The following is an 18008-nucleotide window of genomic DNA, read 5'->3' as shown; positions in this document are numbered from 1 at the left end:
TATTTTTAAGGGGTTAAATGCCTTTGTGCCACTGATATAACACCTGATTTACATACCTAATGATGCCCCACATGAAATCCATGTCACTGCAGCCTGGCACAAATGGGTTCTGGGCATCAAAACTGGCATCAAATGAGCAAATCGCCCATTTTCACAGATTTGAATAAGTAACAGCTATTTTTAAGGGGTTAAATGCCTTTGTGCCACTAATCTAACACCTGATTTACATACCTACTGGTACCCCACATGAAATCCATGTCACTGCAGCCTGGCACAAATGGGTTCTGGGCATCAGAACTGGCATCAAAGTGGACAAATCACCCATTTTCACAGATTTGAATAAGTAACAGCTATTTTTAAGAGGTTAAATGCCTTTGTGCCACTGATTTAACACGTGATAAACATACCTAATGATGCCCCACATGAAATGCATGTCAACACAGCCTGGCACAAATGGGTTCTGGGCATCAAAACTGGCATCAAAGTACTCAAATCACCAATTTTCATAGATTTGAATAAGTAACAGCTATTTTTGAGGGGTTAAATGCCTTTGTGCCACTGATATAACACCTGATTTACATACCTACTGGTACCCCACATGAAATCCATGTCACTCCAGCCTGGCACAAATGGGTTCTGGGCATCAGAACTGGCATCAAAGTGGGCAAATTGCACATTTTCACAGATTTGAATAAGTAACAGCTATTTTTAAGGGGTTAAATGCCTTTGTGCCACTAATCTAACACCTGATTTACATACCTACTGATGCCCCACATGAAATCCATGTCACTCCAGCCTGGCACAAATGGGTTCTGGGCATCAGAACTGGCATCAAAGTGGACAAATCACCCATTTTCACAGATTTGAATAAGTAACAGCTATTTTTAAGAGGTTAAATGCCTTTGTGCCACTGATTTAACACCTGATTAACATACCTAATGATACCCCACATGAAATGCATGTCAATACAGCCTGGCACAAATGGGTTCTGGGCATCAAAACTGGCATCAAAGTACTCAAATCACCAATTTTCATAGATTTGAATAAGTAACAGCTATTTTTGAGGGGTTAAATGCCTTTGTGCCACTGATATAACACCTGATTTACATACCTACTGATGCCCCACATGAAATCCATGTCACTCCAGCCTGGCACAAATGGGTTCTGGGCATCAGAACTGGCATCAAAGTGGGCAAATTGCACATTTTCACAGATTTGAATAAGTAACAGCTATTTTTAAGGGGTTAAATGCCTTTGTGCCACTGATCTAACACCTGATTTACATACCTACTGATGCCCCACATGAAATCCATGTCACTGCAGCCTGGCACAAATGGGTTCTGGGCATCAAAACTGGCATCAAATGAGCAAATCGCCCATTTTCACAGATTTGAATAAGTAACAGCTATTTTTAAGGGGTTAAATGCCTTTGTGCCACTAATCTAACACCTGATTTACATACCTACTGGTACCCCACATGAAATCCATGTCACTGCAGCCTGGCACAAATGGGTTCTGGGCATCAGAACTGGCATCAAAGTGGACAAATCACCCATTTTCACAGATTTGAATAAGTAACAGCTATTTTTAAGAGGTTAAATGCCTTTGTGCCACTGATTTAACACGTGATTAACATACCTAATGATGCCCCACATGAAATGCATGTCAACACAGCCTGGCACAAATGGGTTCTGGGCATCAGAACTGGCATCAAAGTGGGCAAATTGCACATTTTCACAGATTTGAATAAGTAACAGCTATTTTTAAGGGGTTAAATGCCTTTGTGCCACTAATCTAACACCTGATTTACATACCTACTGATGCCCCACATGAAATCCATGTCACTCCAGCCTGGCACAAATGGGTTCTGGGCATCAGAACTGGCATCAAAGTGGACAAATCACCCATTTTCACAGATTTGAATAAGTAACAGCTATTTTTAAGAGGTTAAATGCCTTTGTGCCACTGATTTAACACCTGATTAACATACCTAATGATACCCCACATGAAATGCATGTCAATACAGCCTGGCACAAATGGGTTCTGGGCATCAAAACTGGCATCAAAGTACTCAAATCACCAATTTTCATAGATTTGAATAAGTAACAGCTATTTTTGAGGGGTTAAATGCCTTTGTGCCACTGATATAACACCTGATTTACATACCTACTGATGCCCCACATGAAATCCATGTCACTCCAGCCTGGCACAAATGGGTTCTGGGCATCAGAACTGGCATCAAAGTGGGCAAATTGCACATTTTCACAGATTTGAATAAGTAACAGCTATTTTTAAGGGGTTAAATGCCTTTGTGCCACTGATCTAACACCTGATTTACATACCTACTGATGCCCCACATGAAATCCATGTCACTGCAGCCTGGCACAAATGGGTTCTGGGCATCAAAACTGGCATCAAATGAGCAAATCGCCCATTTTCACAGATTTGAATAAGTAACAGCTATTTTTAAGGGGTTAAATGCCTTTGTGCCACTAATCTAACACCTGATTTACATACCTACTGGTACCCCACATGAAATCCATGTCACTGCAGCCTGGCACAAATGGGTTCTGGGCATCAGAACTGGCATCAAAGTGGACAAATCACCCATTTTCACAGATTTGAATAAGTAACAGCTATTTTTAAGAGGTTAAATGCCTTTGTGCCACTGATTTAACACGTGATTAACATACCTAATGATGCCCCACATGAAATGCATGTCAACACAGCCTGGCACAAATGGGTTCTGGGCATCAGAACTGGCATCAAAGTGGGCAAATTGCACATTTTCACAGATTTGAATAAGTAACAGCTATTTTTAAGGGGTTAAATGCCTTTGTGCCACTAATCTAACACCTGATTTACATACCTACTGATGCCCCACATGAAATCCATGTCACTCCAGCCTGGCACAAATGGGTTCTGGGCATCAGAACTGGCATCAAAGTGGACAAATCACCCATTTTCACAGATTTGAATAAGTAACAGCTATTTTTAAGAGGTTAAATGCCTTTGTGCCACTGATTTAACACCTGATTAACATACCTAATGATACCCCACATGAAATGCATGTCAATACAGCCTGGCACAAATGGGTTCTGGGCATCAAAACTGGCATCAAAGTACTCAAATCACCAATTTTCATAGATTTGAATAAGTAACAGCTATTTTTGAGGGGTTAAATGCCTTTGTGCCACTGATATAACACCTGATTTACATACCTACTGATGCCCCACATGAAATCCATGTCACTCCAGCCTGGCACAAATGGGTTCTGGGCATCAGAACTGGCATCAAAGTGGGCAAATTGCACATTTTCACAGATTTGAATAAGTAACAGCTATTTTTAAGGGGTTAAATGCCTTTGTGCCACTGATCTAACACCTGATTTACATACCTACTGATGCCCCACATGAAATCCATGTCACTGCAGCCTGGCACAAATGGGTTCTGGGCATCAAAACTGGCATCAAATGAGCAAATCGCCCATTTTCACAGATTTGAATAAGTAACAGCTATTTTTAAGGGGTTAAATGCCTTTGTGCCACTAATCTAACACCTGATTTACATACCTACTGGTACCCCACATGAAATCCATGTCACTGCAGCCTGGCACAAATGGGTTCTGGGCATCAGAACTGGCATCAAAGTGGACAAATCACCCATTTTCACAGATTTGAATAAGTAACAGCTATTTTTAAGAGGTTAAATGCCTTTGTGCCACTGATTTAACACGTGATTAACATACCTAATGATGCCCCACATGAAATGCATGTCAACACAGCCTGGCACAAATGGGTTCTGGGCATCAAAACTGGCATCAAAGTACTCAAATCACCAATTTTCATAGATTTGAATAAGTAACAGCTATTTTTGAGGGGTTAAATGCCTTTGTGCCACTGATATAACACCTGATTTACATACCTACTGGTACCCCACATGAAATCCATGTCACTCCAGCCTGGCACAAATGGGTTCTGGGCATCAGAACTGGCATCAAAGTGGGCAAATTGCACATTTTCACAGATTTGAATAAGTAACAGCTATTTTTAAGGGGTTAAATGCCTTTGTGCCACTAATCTAACACCTGATTTACATACCTACTGATGCCCCACATGAAATCCATGTCACTCCAGCCTGGCACAAATGGGTTCTGGGCATCAGAACTGGCATCAAAGTGGACAAATCACCCATTTTCACAGATTTGAATAAGTAACAGCTATTTTTAAGAGGTTAAATGCCTTTGTGCCACTGATTTAACACCTGATTAACATACCTAATGATACCCCACATGAAATGCATGTCAATACAGCCTGGCACAAATGGGTTCTGGGCATCAAAACTGGCATCAAAGTACTCAAATCACCAATTTTCATAGATTTGAATAAGTAACAGCTATTTTTGAGGGGTTAAATGCCTTTGTGCCACTGATATAACACCTGATTTACATACCTACTGATGCCCCACATGAAATCCATGTCACTCCAGCCTGGCACAAATGGGTTCTGGGCATCAGAACTGGCATCAAAGTGGGCAAATTGCACATTTTCACAGATTTGAATAAGTAACAGCTATTTTTAAGGGGTTAAATGCCTTTGTGCCACTGATCTAACACCTGATTTACATACCTACTGATGCCCCACATGAAATCCATGTCACTGCAGCCTGGCACAAATGGGTTCTGGGCATCAAAACTGGCATCAAATGAGCAAATCGCCCATTTTCACAGATTTGAATAAGTAACAGCTATTTTTAAGGGGTTAAATGCCTTTGTGCCACTAATCTAACACCTGATTTACATACCTACTGGTACCCCACATGAAATCCATGTCACTACAGCCTGGCACAAATGGGTTCTGGGCATCAGAACTGGCATCAAAGTGGACAAATCACCCATTTTCACAGATTTGAATAAGTAACAGCTATTTTTAAGAGGTTAAATGCCTTTGTGCCACTGATTTAACACGTGATTAACATACCTAATGATGCCCCACATGAAATGCATGTCAACACAGCCTGGCACAAATGGGTTCTGGGCATCAAAACTGGCATCAAAGTACTCAAATCACCAATTTTCATAGATTTGAATAAGTAACAGCTATTTTTGAGGGGTTAAATGCCTTTGTGCCACTGATATAACACCTGATTTACATACCTACTGGTACCCCACATGAAATCCATGTCACTCCAGCCTGGCACAAATGGGTTCTGGGCATCAGAACTGGCATCAAAGTGGGCAAATTGCACATTTTCACAGATTTGAATAAGTAACAGCTATTTTTAAGGGGTTAAATGCCTTTGTGCCACTAATCTAACACCTGATTTACATACCTACTGATGCCCCACATGAAATCCATGTCACTCCAGCCTGGCACAAATGGGTTCTGGGCATCAGAACTGGCATCAAAGTGGACAAATCACCCATTTTCACAGATTTGAATAAGTAACAGCTATTTTTAAGAGGTTAAATGCCTTTGTGCCACTGATTTAACACCTGATTAACATACCTAATGATACCCCACATGAAATGCATGTCAATACAGCCTGGCACAAATGGGTTCTGGGCATCAAAACTGGCATCAAAGTACTCAAATCACCAATTTTCATAGATTTGAATAAGTAACAGCTATTTTTGAGGGGTTAAATGCCTTTGTGCCACTGATATAACACCTGATTTACATACCTACTGATGCCCCACATGAAATCCATGTCACTCCAGCCTGGCACAAATGGGTTCTGGGCATCAGAACTGGCATCAAAGTGGGCAAATTGCACATTTTCACAGATTTGAATAAGTAACAGCTATTTTTAAGGGGTTAAATGCCTTTGTGCCACTGATCTAACACCTGATTTACATACCTACTGATGCCCCACATGAAATCCATGTCACTGCAGCCTGGCACAAATGGGTTCTGGGCATCAAAACTGGCATCAAATGAGCAAATCGCCCATTTTCACAGATTTGAATAAGTAACAGCTATTTTTAAGGGGTTAAATGCCTTTGTGCCACTAATCTAACACCTGATTTACATACCTACTGGTACCCCACATGAAATCCATGTCACTGCAGCCTGGCACAAATGGGTTCTGGGCATCAGAACTGGCATCAAAGTGGACAAATCACCCATTTTCACAGATTTGAATAAGTAACAGCTATTTTTAAGAGGTTAAATGCCTTTGTGCCACTGATTTAACACGTGATTAACATACCTAATGATGCCCCACATGAAATGCATGTCAACACAGCCTGGCACAAATGGGTTCTGGGCATCAGAACTGGCATCAAAGTGGGCAAATTGCACATTTTCACAGATTTGAATAAGTAACAGCTATTTTTAAGGGGTTAAATGCCTTTGTGCCACTAATCTAACACCTGATTTACATACCTACTGATGCCCCACATGAAATCCATGTCACTCCAGCCTGGCACAAATGGGTTCTGGGCATCAGAACTGGCATCAAAGTGGACAAATCACCCATTTTCACAGATTTGAATAAGTAACAGCTATTTTTAAGAGGTTAAATGCCTTTGTGCCACTGATTTAACACCTGATTAACATACCTAATGATACCCCACATGAAATGCATGTCAATACAGCCTGGCACAAATGGGTTCTGGGCATCAAAACTGGCATCAAAGTACTCAAATCACCAATTTTCATAGATTTGAATAAGTAACAGCTATTTTTGAGGGGTTAAATGCCTTTGTGCCACTGATATAACACCTGATTTACATACCTACTGATGCCCCACATGAAATCCATGTCACTCCAGCCTGGCACAAATGGGTTCTGGGCATCAGAACTGGCATCAAAGTGGGCAAATTGCACATTTTCACAGATTTGAATAAGTAACAGCTATTTTTAAGGGGTTAAATGCCTTTGTGCCACTGATCTAACACCTGATTTACATACCTACTGATGCCCCACATGAAATCCATGTCACTGCAGCCTGGCACAAATGGGTTCTGGGCATCAGAACTGGCATCAAAGTGGACAAATCACCCATTTTCACAGATTTGAATAAGTAACAGCTATTTTTAAGAGGTTAAATGCCTTTGTGCCACTGATTTAACACGTGATTAACATACCTAATGATGCCCCACATGAAATGCATGTCAACACAGCCTGGCACAAATGGGTTCTGGGCATCAAAACTGGCATCAAAGTACTCAAATCACCAATTTTCATAGATTTGAATAAGTAACAGCTATTTTTGAGGGGTTAAATGCCTTTGTGCCACTGATATAACACCTGATTTACATACCTACTGGTACCCCACATGAAATCCATGTCACTCCAGCCTGGCACAAATGGGTTCTGGGCATCAGAACTGGCATCAAAGTGGGCAAATTGCACATTTTCACAGATTTGAATAAGTAACAGCTATTTTTAAGGGGTTAAATGCCTTTGTGCCACTAATCTAACACCTGATTTACATACCTACTGATGCCCCACATGAAATCCATGTCACTCCAGCCTGGCACAAATGGGTTCTGGGCATCAGAACTGGCATCAAAGTGGACAAATCACCCATTTTCACAGATTTGAATAAGTAACAGCTATTTTTAAGAGGTTAAATGCCTTTGTGCCACTGATTTAACACCTGATTAACATACCTAATGATACCCCACATGAAATGCATGTCAATACAGCCTGGCACAAATGGGTTCTGGGCATCAAAACTGGCATCAAAGTACTCAAATCACCAATTTTCATAGATTTGAATAAGTAACAGCTATTTTTGAGGGGTTAAATGCCTTTGTGCCACTGATATAACACCTGATTTACATACCTACTGATGCCCCACATGAAATCCATGTCACTCCAGCCTGGCACAAATGGGTTCTGGGCATCAGAACTGGCATCAAAGTGGGCAAATTGCACATTTTCACAGATTTGAATAAGTAACAGCTATTTTTAAGGGGTTAAATGCCTTTGTGCCACTGATCTAACACCTGATTTACATACCTACTGATGCCCCACATGAAATCCATGTCACTGCAGCCTGGCACAAATGGGTTCTGGGCATCAAAACTGGCATCAAATGAGCAAATCGCCCATTTTCACAGATTTGAATAAGTAACAGCTATTTTTAAGGGGTTAAATGCCTTTGTGCCACTAATCTAACACCTGATTTACATACCTACTGGTACCCCACATGAAATCCATGTCACTGCAGCCTGGCACAAATGGGTTCTGGGCATCAGAACTGGCATCAAAGTGGACAAATCACCCATTTTCACAGATTTGAATAAGTAACAGCTATTTTTAAGAGGTTAAATGCCTTTGTGCCACTGATTTAACACGTGATTAACATACCTAATGATGCCCCACATGAAATGCATGTCAACACAGCCTGGCACAAATGGGTTCTGGGCATCAAAACTGGCATCAAAGTACTCAAATCACCAATTTTCATAGATTTGAATAAGTAACAGCTATTTTTGAGGGGTTAAATGCCTTTGTGCCACTGATATAACACCTGATTTACATACCTACTGGTACCCCACATGAAATCCATGTCACTCCAGCCTGGCACAAATGGGTTCTGGGCATCAGAACTGGCATCAAAGTGGGCAAATTGCACATTTTCACAGATTTGAATAAGTAACAGCTATTTTTAAGGGGTTAAATGCCTTTGTGCCACTAATCTAACACCTGATTTACATACCTACTGATGCCCCACATGAAATCCATGTCACTCCAGCCTGGCACAAATGGGTTCTGGGCATCAGAACTGGCATCAAAGTGGACAAATCACCCATTTTCACAGATTTGAATAAGTAACAGCTATTTTTAAGAGGTTAAATGCCTTTGTGCCACTGATTTAACACCTGATTAACATACCTAATGATACCCCACATGAAATGCATGTCAATACAGCCTGGCACAAATGGGTTCTGGGCATCAAAACTGGCATCAAAGTACTCAAATCACCAATTTTCATAGATTTGAATAAGTAACAGCTATTTTTGAGGGGTTAAATGCCTTTGTGCCACTGATATAACACCTGATTTACATACCTACTGATGCCCCACATGAAATCCATGTCACTCCAGCCTGGCACAAATGGGTTCTGGGCATCAGAACTGGCATCAAAGTGGGCAAATTGCACATTTTCACAGATTTGAATAAGTAACAGCTATTTTTAAGGGGTTAAATGCCTTTGTGCCACTGATCTAACACCTGATTTACATACCTACTGATGCCCCACATGAAATCCATGTCACTGCAGCCTGGCACAAATGGGTTCTGGGCATCAAAACTGGCATCAAATGAGCAAATCGCCCATTTTCACAGATTTGAATAAGTAACAGCTATTTTTAAGGGGTTAAATGCCTTTGTGCCACTAATCTAACACCTGATTTACATACCTACTGGTACCCCACATGAAATCCATGTCACTGCAGCCTGGCACAAATGGGTTCTGGGCATCAGAACTGGCATCAAAGTGGACAAATCACCCATTTTCACAGATTTGAATAAGTAACAGCTATTTTTAAGAGGTTAAATGCCTTTGTGCCACTGATTTAACACGTGATTAACATACCTAATGATGCCCCACATGAAATGCATGTCAACACAGCCTGGCACAAATGGGTTCTGGGCATCAGAACTGGCATCAAAGTGGGCAAATTGCACATTTTCACAGATTTGAATAAGTAACAGCTATTTTTAAGGGGTTAAATGCCTTTGTGCCACTAATCTAACACCTGATTTACATACCTACTGATGCCCCACATGAAATCCATGTCACTCCAGCCTGGCACAAATGGGTTCTGGGCATCAGAACTGGCATCAAAGTGGACAAATCACCCATTTTCACAGATTTGAATAAGTAACAGCTATTTTTAAGAGGTTAAATGCCTTTGTGCCACTGATTTAACACCTGATTAACATACCTAATGATACCCCACATGAAATGCATGTCAATACAGCCTGGCACAAATGGGTTCTGGGCATCAAAACTGGCATCAAAGTACTCAAATCACCAATTTTCATAGATTTGAATAAGTAACAGCTATTTTTGAGGGGTTAAATGCCTTTGTGCCACTGATATAACACCTGATTTACATACCTACTGATGCCCCACATGAAATCCATGTCACTCCAGCCTGGCACAAATGGGTTCTGGGCATCAGAACTGGCATCAAAGTGGGCAAATTGCACATTTTCACAGATTTGAATAAGTAACAGCTATTTTTAAGGGGTTAAATGCCTTTGTGCCACTGATCTAACACCTGATTTACATACCTACTGATGCCCCACATGAAATCCATGTCACTGCAGCCTGGCACAAATGGGTTCTGGGCATCAAAACTGGCATCAAATGAGCAAATCGCCCATTTTCACAGATTTGAATAAGTAACAGCTATTTTTAAGGGGTTAAATGCCTTTGTGCCACTAATCTAACACCTGATTTACATACCTACTGGTACCCCACATGAAATCCATGTCACTGCAGCCTGGCACAAATGGGTTCTGGGCATCAGAACTGGCATCAAAGTGGACAAATCACCCATTTTCACAGATTTGAATAAGTAACAGCTATTTTTAAGAGGTTAAATGCCTTTGTGCCACTGATTTAACACGTGATTAACATACCTAATGATGCCCCACATGAAATGCATGTCAACACAGCCTGGCACAAATGGGTTCTGGGCATCAAAACTGGCATCAAAGTACTCAAATCACCAATTTTCATAGATTTGAATAAGTAACAGCTATTTTTGAGGGGTTAAATGCCTTTGTGCCACTGATATAACACCTGATTTACATACCTACTGGTACCCCACATGAAATCCATGTCACTCCAGCCTGGCACAAATGGGTTCTGGGCATCAGAACTGGCATCAAAGTGGGCAAATTGCACATTTTCACAGATTTGAATAAGTAACAGCTATTTTTAAGGGGTTAAATGCCTTTGTGCCACTAATCTAACACCTGATTTACATACCTACTGATGCCCCACATGAAATCCATGTCACTCCAGCCTGGCACAAATGGGTTCTGGGCATCAGAACTGGCATCAAAGTGGACAAATCACCCATTTTCACAGATTTGAATAAGTAACAGCTATTTTTAAGAGGTTAAATGCCTTTGTGCCACTGATTTAACACCTGATTAACATACCTAATGATACCCCACATGAAATGCATGTCAATACAGCCTGGCACAAATGGGTTCTGGGCATCAAAACTGGCATCAAAGTACTCAAATCACCAATTTTCATAGATTTGAATAAGTAACAGCTATTTTTGAGGGGTTAAATGCCTTTGTGCCACTGATATAACACCTGATTTACATACCTACTGATGCCCCACATGAAATCCATGTCACTCCAGCCTGGCACAAATGGGTTCTGGGCATCAGAACTGGCATCAAAGTGGGCAAATTGCACATTTTCACAGATTTGAATAAGTAACAGCTATTTTTAAGGGGTTAAATGCCTTTGTGCCACTGATCTAACACCTGATTTACATACCTACTGATGCCCCACATGAAATCCATGTCACTGCAGCCTGGCACAAATGGGTTCTGGGCATCAAAACTGGCATCAAATGAGCAAATCGCCCATTTTCACAGATTTGAATAAGTAACAGCTATTTTTAAGGGGTTAAATGCCTTTGTGCCACTAATCTAACACCTGATTTACATACCTACTGGTACCCCACATGAAATCCATGTCACTGCAGCCTGGCACAAATGGGTTCTGGGCATCAGAACTGGCATCAAAGTGGACAAATCACCCATTTTCACAGATTTGAATAAGTAACAGCTATTTTTAAGAGGTTAAATGCCTTTGTGCCACTGATTTAACACGTGATTAACATACCTAATGATGCCCCACATGAAATGCATGTCAACACAGCCTGGCACAAATGGGTTCTGGGCATCAGAACTGGCATCAAAGTGGGCAAATTGCACATTTTCACAGATTTGAATAAGTAACAGCTATTTTTAAGGGGTTAAATGCCTTTGTGCCACTAATCTAACACCTGATTTACATACCTACTGATGCCCCACATGAAATCCATGTCACTCCAGCCTGGCACAAATGGGTTCTGGGCATCAGAACTGGCATCAAAGTGGACAAATCACCCATTTTCACAGATTTGAATAAGTAACAGCTATTTTTAAGAGGTTAAATGCCTTTGTGCCACTGATTTAACACCTGATTAACATACCTAATGATACCCCACATGAAATGCATGTCAATACAGCCTGGCACAAATGGGTTCTGGGCATCAAAACTGGCATCAAAGTACTCAAATCACCAATTTTCATAGATTTGAATAAGTAACAGCTATTTTTGAGGGGTTAAATGCCTTTGTGCCACTGATATAACACCTGATTTACATACCTACTGATGCCCCACATGAAATCCATGTCACTCCAGCCTGGCACAAATGGGTTCTGGGCATCAGAACTGGCATCAAAGTGGGCAAATTGCACATTTTCACAGATTTGAATAAGTAACAGCTATTTTTAAGGGGTTAAATGCCTTTGTGCCACTGATCTAACACCTGATTTACATACCTACTGATGCCCCACATGAAATCCATGTCACTGCAGCCTGGCACAAATGGGTTCTGGGCATCAAAACTGGCATCAAATGAGCAAATCGCCCATTTTCACAGATTTGAATAAGTAACAGCTATTTTTAAGGGGTTAAATGCCTTTGTGCCACTAATCTAACACCTGATTTACATACCTACTGGTACCCCACATGAAATCCATGTCACTGCAGCCTGGCACAAATGGGTTCTGGGCATCAGAACTGGCATCAAAGTGGACAAATCACCCATTTTCACAGATTTGAATAAGTAACAGCTATTTTTAAGAGGTTAAATGCCTTTGTGCCACTGATTTAACACGTGATTAACATACCTAATGATGCCCCACATGAAATGCATGTCAACACAGCCTGGCACAAATGGGTTCTGGGCATCAAAACTGGCATCAAAGTACTCAAATCACCAATTTTCATAGATTTGAATAAGTAACAGCTATTTTTGAGGGGTTAAATGCCTTTGTGCCACTGATATAACACCTGATTTACATACCTACTGGTACCCCACATGAAATCCATGTCACTCCAGCCTGGCACAAATGGGTTCTGGGCATCAGAACTGGCATCAAAGTGGGCAAATTGCACATTTTCACAGATTTGAATAAGTAACAGCTATTTTTAAGGGGTTAAATGCCTTTGTGCCACTAATCTAACACCTGATTTACATACCTACTGATGCCCCACATGAAATCCATGTCACTCCAGCCTGGCACAAATGGGTTCTGGGCATCAGAACTGGCATCAAAGTGGACAAATCACCCATTTTCACAGATTTGAATAAGTAACAGCTATTTTTAAGAGGTTAAATGCCTTTGTGCCACTGATTTAACACCTGATTAACATACCTAATGATACCCCACATGAAATGCATGTCAATACAGCCTGGCACAAATGGGTTCTGGGCATCAAAACTGGCATCAAAGTACTCAAATCACCAATTTTCATAGATTTGAATAAGTAACAGCTATTTTTGAGGGGTTAAATGCCTTTGTGCCACTGATATAACACCTGATTTACATACCTACTGATGCCCCACATGAAATCCATGTCACTCCAGCCTGGCACAAATGGGTTCTGGGCATCAGAACTGGCATCAAAGTGGGCAAATTGCACATTTTCACAGATTTGAATAAGTAACAGCTATTTTTAAGGGGTTAAATGCCTTTGTGCCACTGATCTAACACCTGATTTACATACCTACTGATGCCCCACATGAAATCCATGTCACTGCAGCCTGGCACAAATGGGTTCTGGGCATCAAAACTGGCATCAAATGAGCAAATCGCCCATTTTCACAGATTTGAATAAGTAACAGCTATTTTTAAGGGGTTAAATGCCTTTGTGCCACTAATCTAACACCTGATTTACATACCTACTGGTACCCCACATGAAATCCATGTCACTGCAGCCTGGCACAAATGGGTTCTGGGCATCAGAACTGGCATCAAAGTGGACAAATCACCCATTTTCACAGATTTGAATAAGTAACAGCTATTTTTAAGAGGTTAAATGCCTTTGTGCCACTGATTTAACACGTGATTAACATACCTAATGATGCCCCACATGAAATGCATGTCAACACAGCCTGGCACAAATGGGTTCTGGGCATCAAAACTGGCATCAAAGTACTCAAATCACCAATTTTCATAGATTTGAATAAGTAACAGCTATTTTTGAGGGGTTAAATGCCTTTGTGCCACTGATATAACACCTGATTTACATACCTACTGGTACCCCACATGAAATCCATGTCACTCCAGCCTGGCACAAATGGGTTCTGGGCATCAGAACTGGCATCAAAGTGGGCAAATTGCACATTTTCACAGATTTGAATAAGTAACAGCTATTTTTAAGGGGTTAAATGCCTTTGTGCCACTAATCTAACACCTGATTTACATACCTACTGATGCCCCACATGAAATCCATGTCACTCCAGCCTGGCACAAATGGGTTCTGGGCATCAGAACTGGCATCAAAGTGGACAAATCACCCATTTTCACAGATTTGAATAAGTAACAGCTATTTTTAAGAGGTTAAATGCCTTTGTGCCACTGATTTAACACCTGATTAACATACCTAATGATACCCCACATGAAATGCATGTCAATACAGCCTGGCACAAATGGGTTCTGGGCATCAAAACTGGCATCAAAGTACTCAAATCACCAATTTTCATAGATTTGAATAAGTAACAGCTATTTTTGAGGGGTTAAATGCCTTTGTGCCACTGATATAACACCTGATTTACATACCTACTGATGCCCCACATGAAATCCATGTCACTCCAGCCTGGCACAAATGGGTTCTGGGCATCAGAACTGGCATCAAAGTGGGCAAATTGCACATTTTCACAGATTTGAATAAGTAACAGCTATTTTTAAGGGGTTAAATGCCTTTGTGCCACTGATCTAACACCTGATTTACATACCTACTGATGCCCCACATGAAATCCATGTCACTGCAGCCTGGCACAAATGGGTTCTGGGCATCAAAACTGGCATCAAATGAGCAAATCGCCCATTTTCACAGATTTGAATAAGTAACAGCTATTTTTAAGGGGTTAAATGCCTTTGTGCCACTAATCTAACACCTGATTTACATACCTACTGGTACCCCACATGAAATCCATGTCACTGCAGCCTGGCACAAATGGGTTCTGGGCATCAGAACTGGCATCAAAGTGGACAAATCACCCATTTTCACAGATTTGAATAAGTAACAGCTATTTTTAAGAGGTTAAATGCCTTTGTGCCACTGATTTAACACGTGATTAACATACCTAATGATGCCCCACATGAAATGCATGTCAACACAGCCTGGCACAAATGGGTTCTGGGCATCAGAACTGGCATCAAAGTGGGCAAATTGCACATTTTCACAGATTTGAATAAGTAACAGCTATTTTTAAGGGGTTAAATGCCTTTGTGCCACTAATCTAACACCTGATTTACATACCTACTGATGCCCCACATGAAATCCATGTCACTCCAGCCTGGCACAAATGGGTTCTGGGCATCAGAACTGGCATCAAAGTGGACAAATCACCCATTTTCACAGATTTGAATAAGTAACAGCTATTTTTAAGAGGTTAAATGCCTTTGTGCCACTGATTTAACACCTGATTAACATACCTAATGATACCCCACATGAAATGCATGTCAATACAGCCTGGCACAAATGGGTTCTGGGCATCAAAACTGGCATCAAAGTACTCAAATCACCAATTTTCATAGATTTGAATAAGTAACAGCTATTTTTGAGGGGTTAAATGCCTTTGTGCCACTGATATAACACCTGATTTACATACCTACTGATGCCCCACATGAAATCCATGTCACTCCAGCCTGGCACAAATGGGTTCTGGGCATCAGAACTGGCATCAAAGTGGGCAAATTGCACATTTTCACAGATTTGAATAAGTAACAGCTATTTTTAAGGGGTTAAATGCCTTTGTGCCACTGATCTAACACCTGATTTACATACCTACTGATGCCCCACATGAAATCCATGTCACTGCAGCCTGGCACAAATGGGTTCTGGGCATCAAAACTGGCATCAAATGAGCAAATCGCCCATTTTCACAGATTTGAATAAGTAACAGCTATTTTTAAGGGGTTAAATGCCTTTGTGCCACTAATCTAACACCTGATTTACATACCTACTGGTACCCCACATGAAATCCATGTCACTGCAGCCTGGCACAAATGGGTTCTGGGCATCAGAACTGGCATCAAAGTGGACAAATCACCCATTTTCACAGATTTGAATAAGTAACAGCTATTTTTAAGAGGTTAAATGCCTTTGTGCCACTGATTTAACACGTGATTAACATACCTAATGATGCCCCACATGAAATGCATGTCAACACAGCCTGGCACAAATGGGTTCTGGGCATCAAAACTGGCATCAAAGTACTCAAATCACCAATTTTCATAGATTTGAATAAGTAACAGCTATTTTTGAGGGGTTAAATGCCTTTGTGCCACTGATATAACACCTGATTTACATACCTACTGGTACCCCACATGAAATCCATGTCACTCCAGCCTGGCACAAATGGGTTCTGGGCATCAGAACTGGCATCAAAGTGGGCAAATTGCACATTTTCACAGATTTGAATAAGTAACAGCTATTTTTAAGGGGTTAAATGCCTTTGTGCCACTAATCTAACACCTGATTTACATACCTACTGATGCCCCACATGAAATCCATGTCACTCCAGCCTGGCACAAATGGGTTCTGGGCATCAGAACTGGCATCAAAGTGGACAAATCACCCATTTTCACAGATTTGAATAAGTAACAGCTATTTTTAAGAGGTTAAATGCCTTTGTGCCACTGATTTAACACCTGATTAACATACCTAATGATACCCCACATGAAATGCATGTCAATACAGCCTGGCACAAATGGGTTCTGGGCATCAAAACTGGCATCAAAGTACTCAAATCACCAATTTTCATAGATTTGAATAAGTAACAGCTATTTTTGAGGGGTTAAATGCCTTTGTGCCACTGATATAACACCTGATTTACATACCTACTGATGCCCCACATGAAATCCATGTCACTCCAGCCTGGCACAAATGGGTTCTGGGCATCAGAACTGGCATCAAAGTGGGCAAATTGCACATTTTCACAGATTTGAATAAGTAACAGCTATTTTTAAGGGGTTAAATGCCTTTGTGCCACTGATCTAACACCTGATTTACATACCTACTGATGCCCCACATGAAATCCATGTCACTGCAGCCTGGCACAAATGGGTTCTGGGCATCAAAACTGGCATCAAATGAGCAAATCGCCCATTTTCACAGATTTGAATAAGTAACAGCTATTTTTAAGGGGTTAAATGCCTTTGTGCCACTAATCTAACACCTGATTTACATACCTACTGGTACCCCACATGAAATCCATGTCACTGCAGCCTGGCACAAATGGGTTCTGGGCATCAGAACTGGCATCAAAGTGGACAAATCACCCATTTTCACAGATTTGAATAAGTAACAGCTATTTTTAAGAGGTTAAATGCCTTTGTGCCACTGATTTAACACGTGATTAACATACCTAATGATGCCCCACATGAAATGCATGTCAACACAGCCTAGCACAAATGGGTTCTGGGCATCAAAACTGGCATCAAAGTACTCAAATCACAAATTTTCATAGATTTGAATAAGTAACAGCTATTTTTGAGGGGTTAAATGCCTTTGTGCCACTGATATAACACCTGATTTACATACCTACTGGTACCCCACATGAAATCCATGTCACTCCAGCCTGGCACAAATGGGTTCTGGGCATCAGAACTGGCATCAAAGTGGGCAAATTGCACATTTTCACAGATTTGAATAAGTAACAGCTATTTTTAAGGGGTTAAATGCCTTTGTGCCACTAATCTAACACCTGATTTACATACCTACTGATGCCCCAC

At 40.9% G+C, this 18008-nt stretch overlaps 1 protein-coding gene across 1 annotated transcript in view; it reads left to right on the top strand.

Moving 5' to 3' along the window:
• Positions 1–18008, top strand: part of LOC143766102 (coilin-like) — a 946917-nt gene that overhangs the window by 795705 nt on the left and 133204 nt on the right. The window lies entirely within an intron of this gene.

This window comes from Ranitomeya variabilis, chromosome 4 (genome assembly GCF_051348905.1).
Source record: "Ranitomeya variabilis isolate aRanVar5 chromosome 4, aRanVar5.hap1, whole genome shotgun sequence".
Classification (NCBI taxonomy): domain Eukaryota; kingdom Metazoa; phylum Chordata; class Amphibia; order Anura; family Dendrobatidae; genus Ranitomeya; species Ranitomeya variabilis.
Note: the sequence above shows the minus strand (reverse complement) of the source record. Positions and strands in the feature narration are given on the sequence as shown.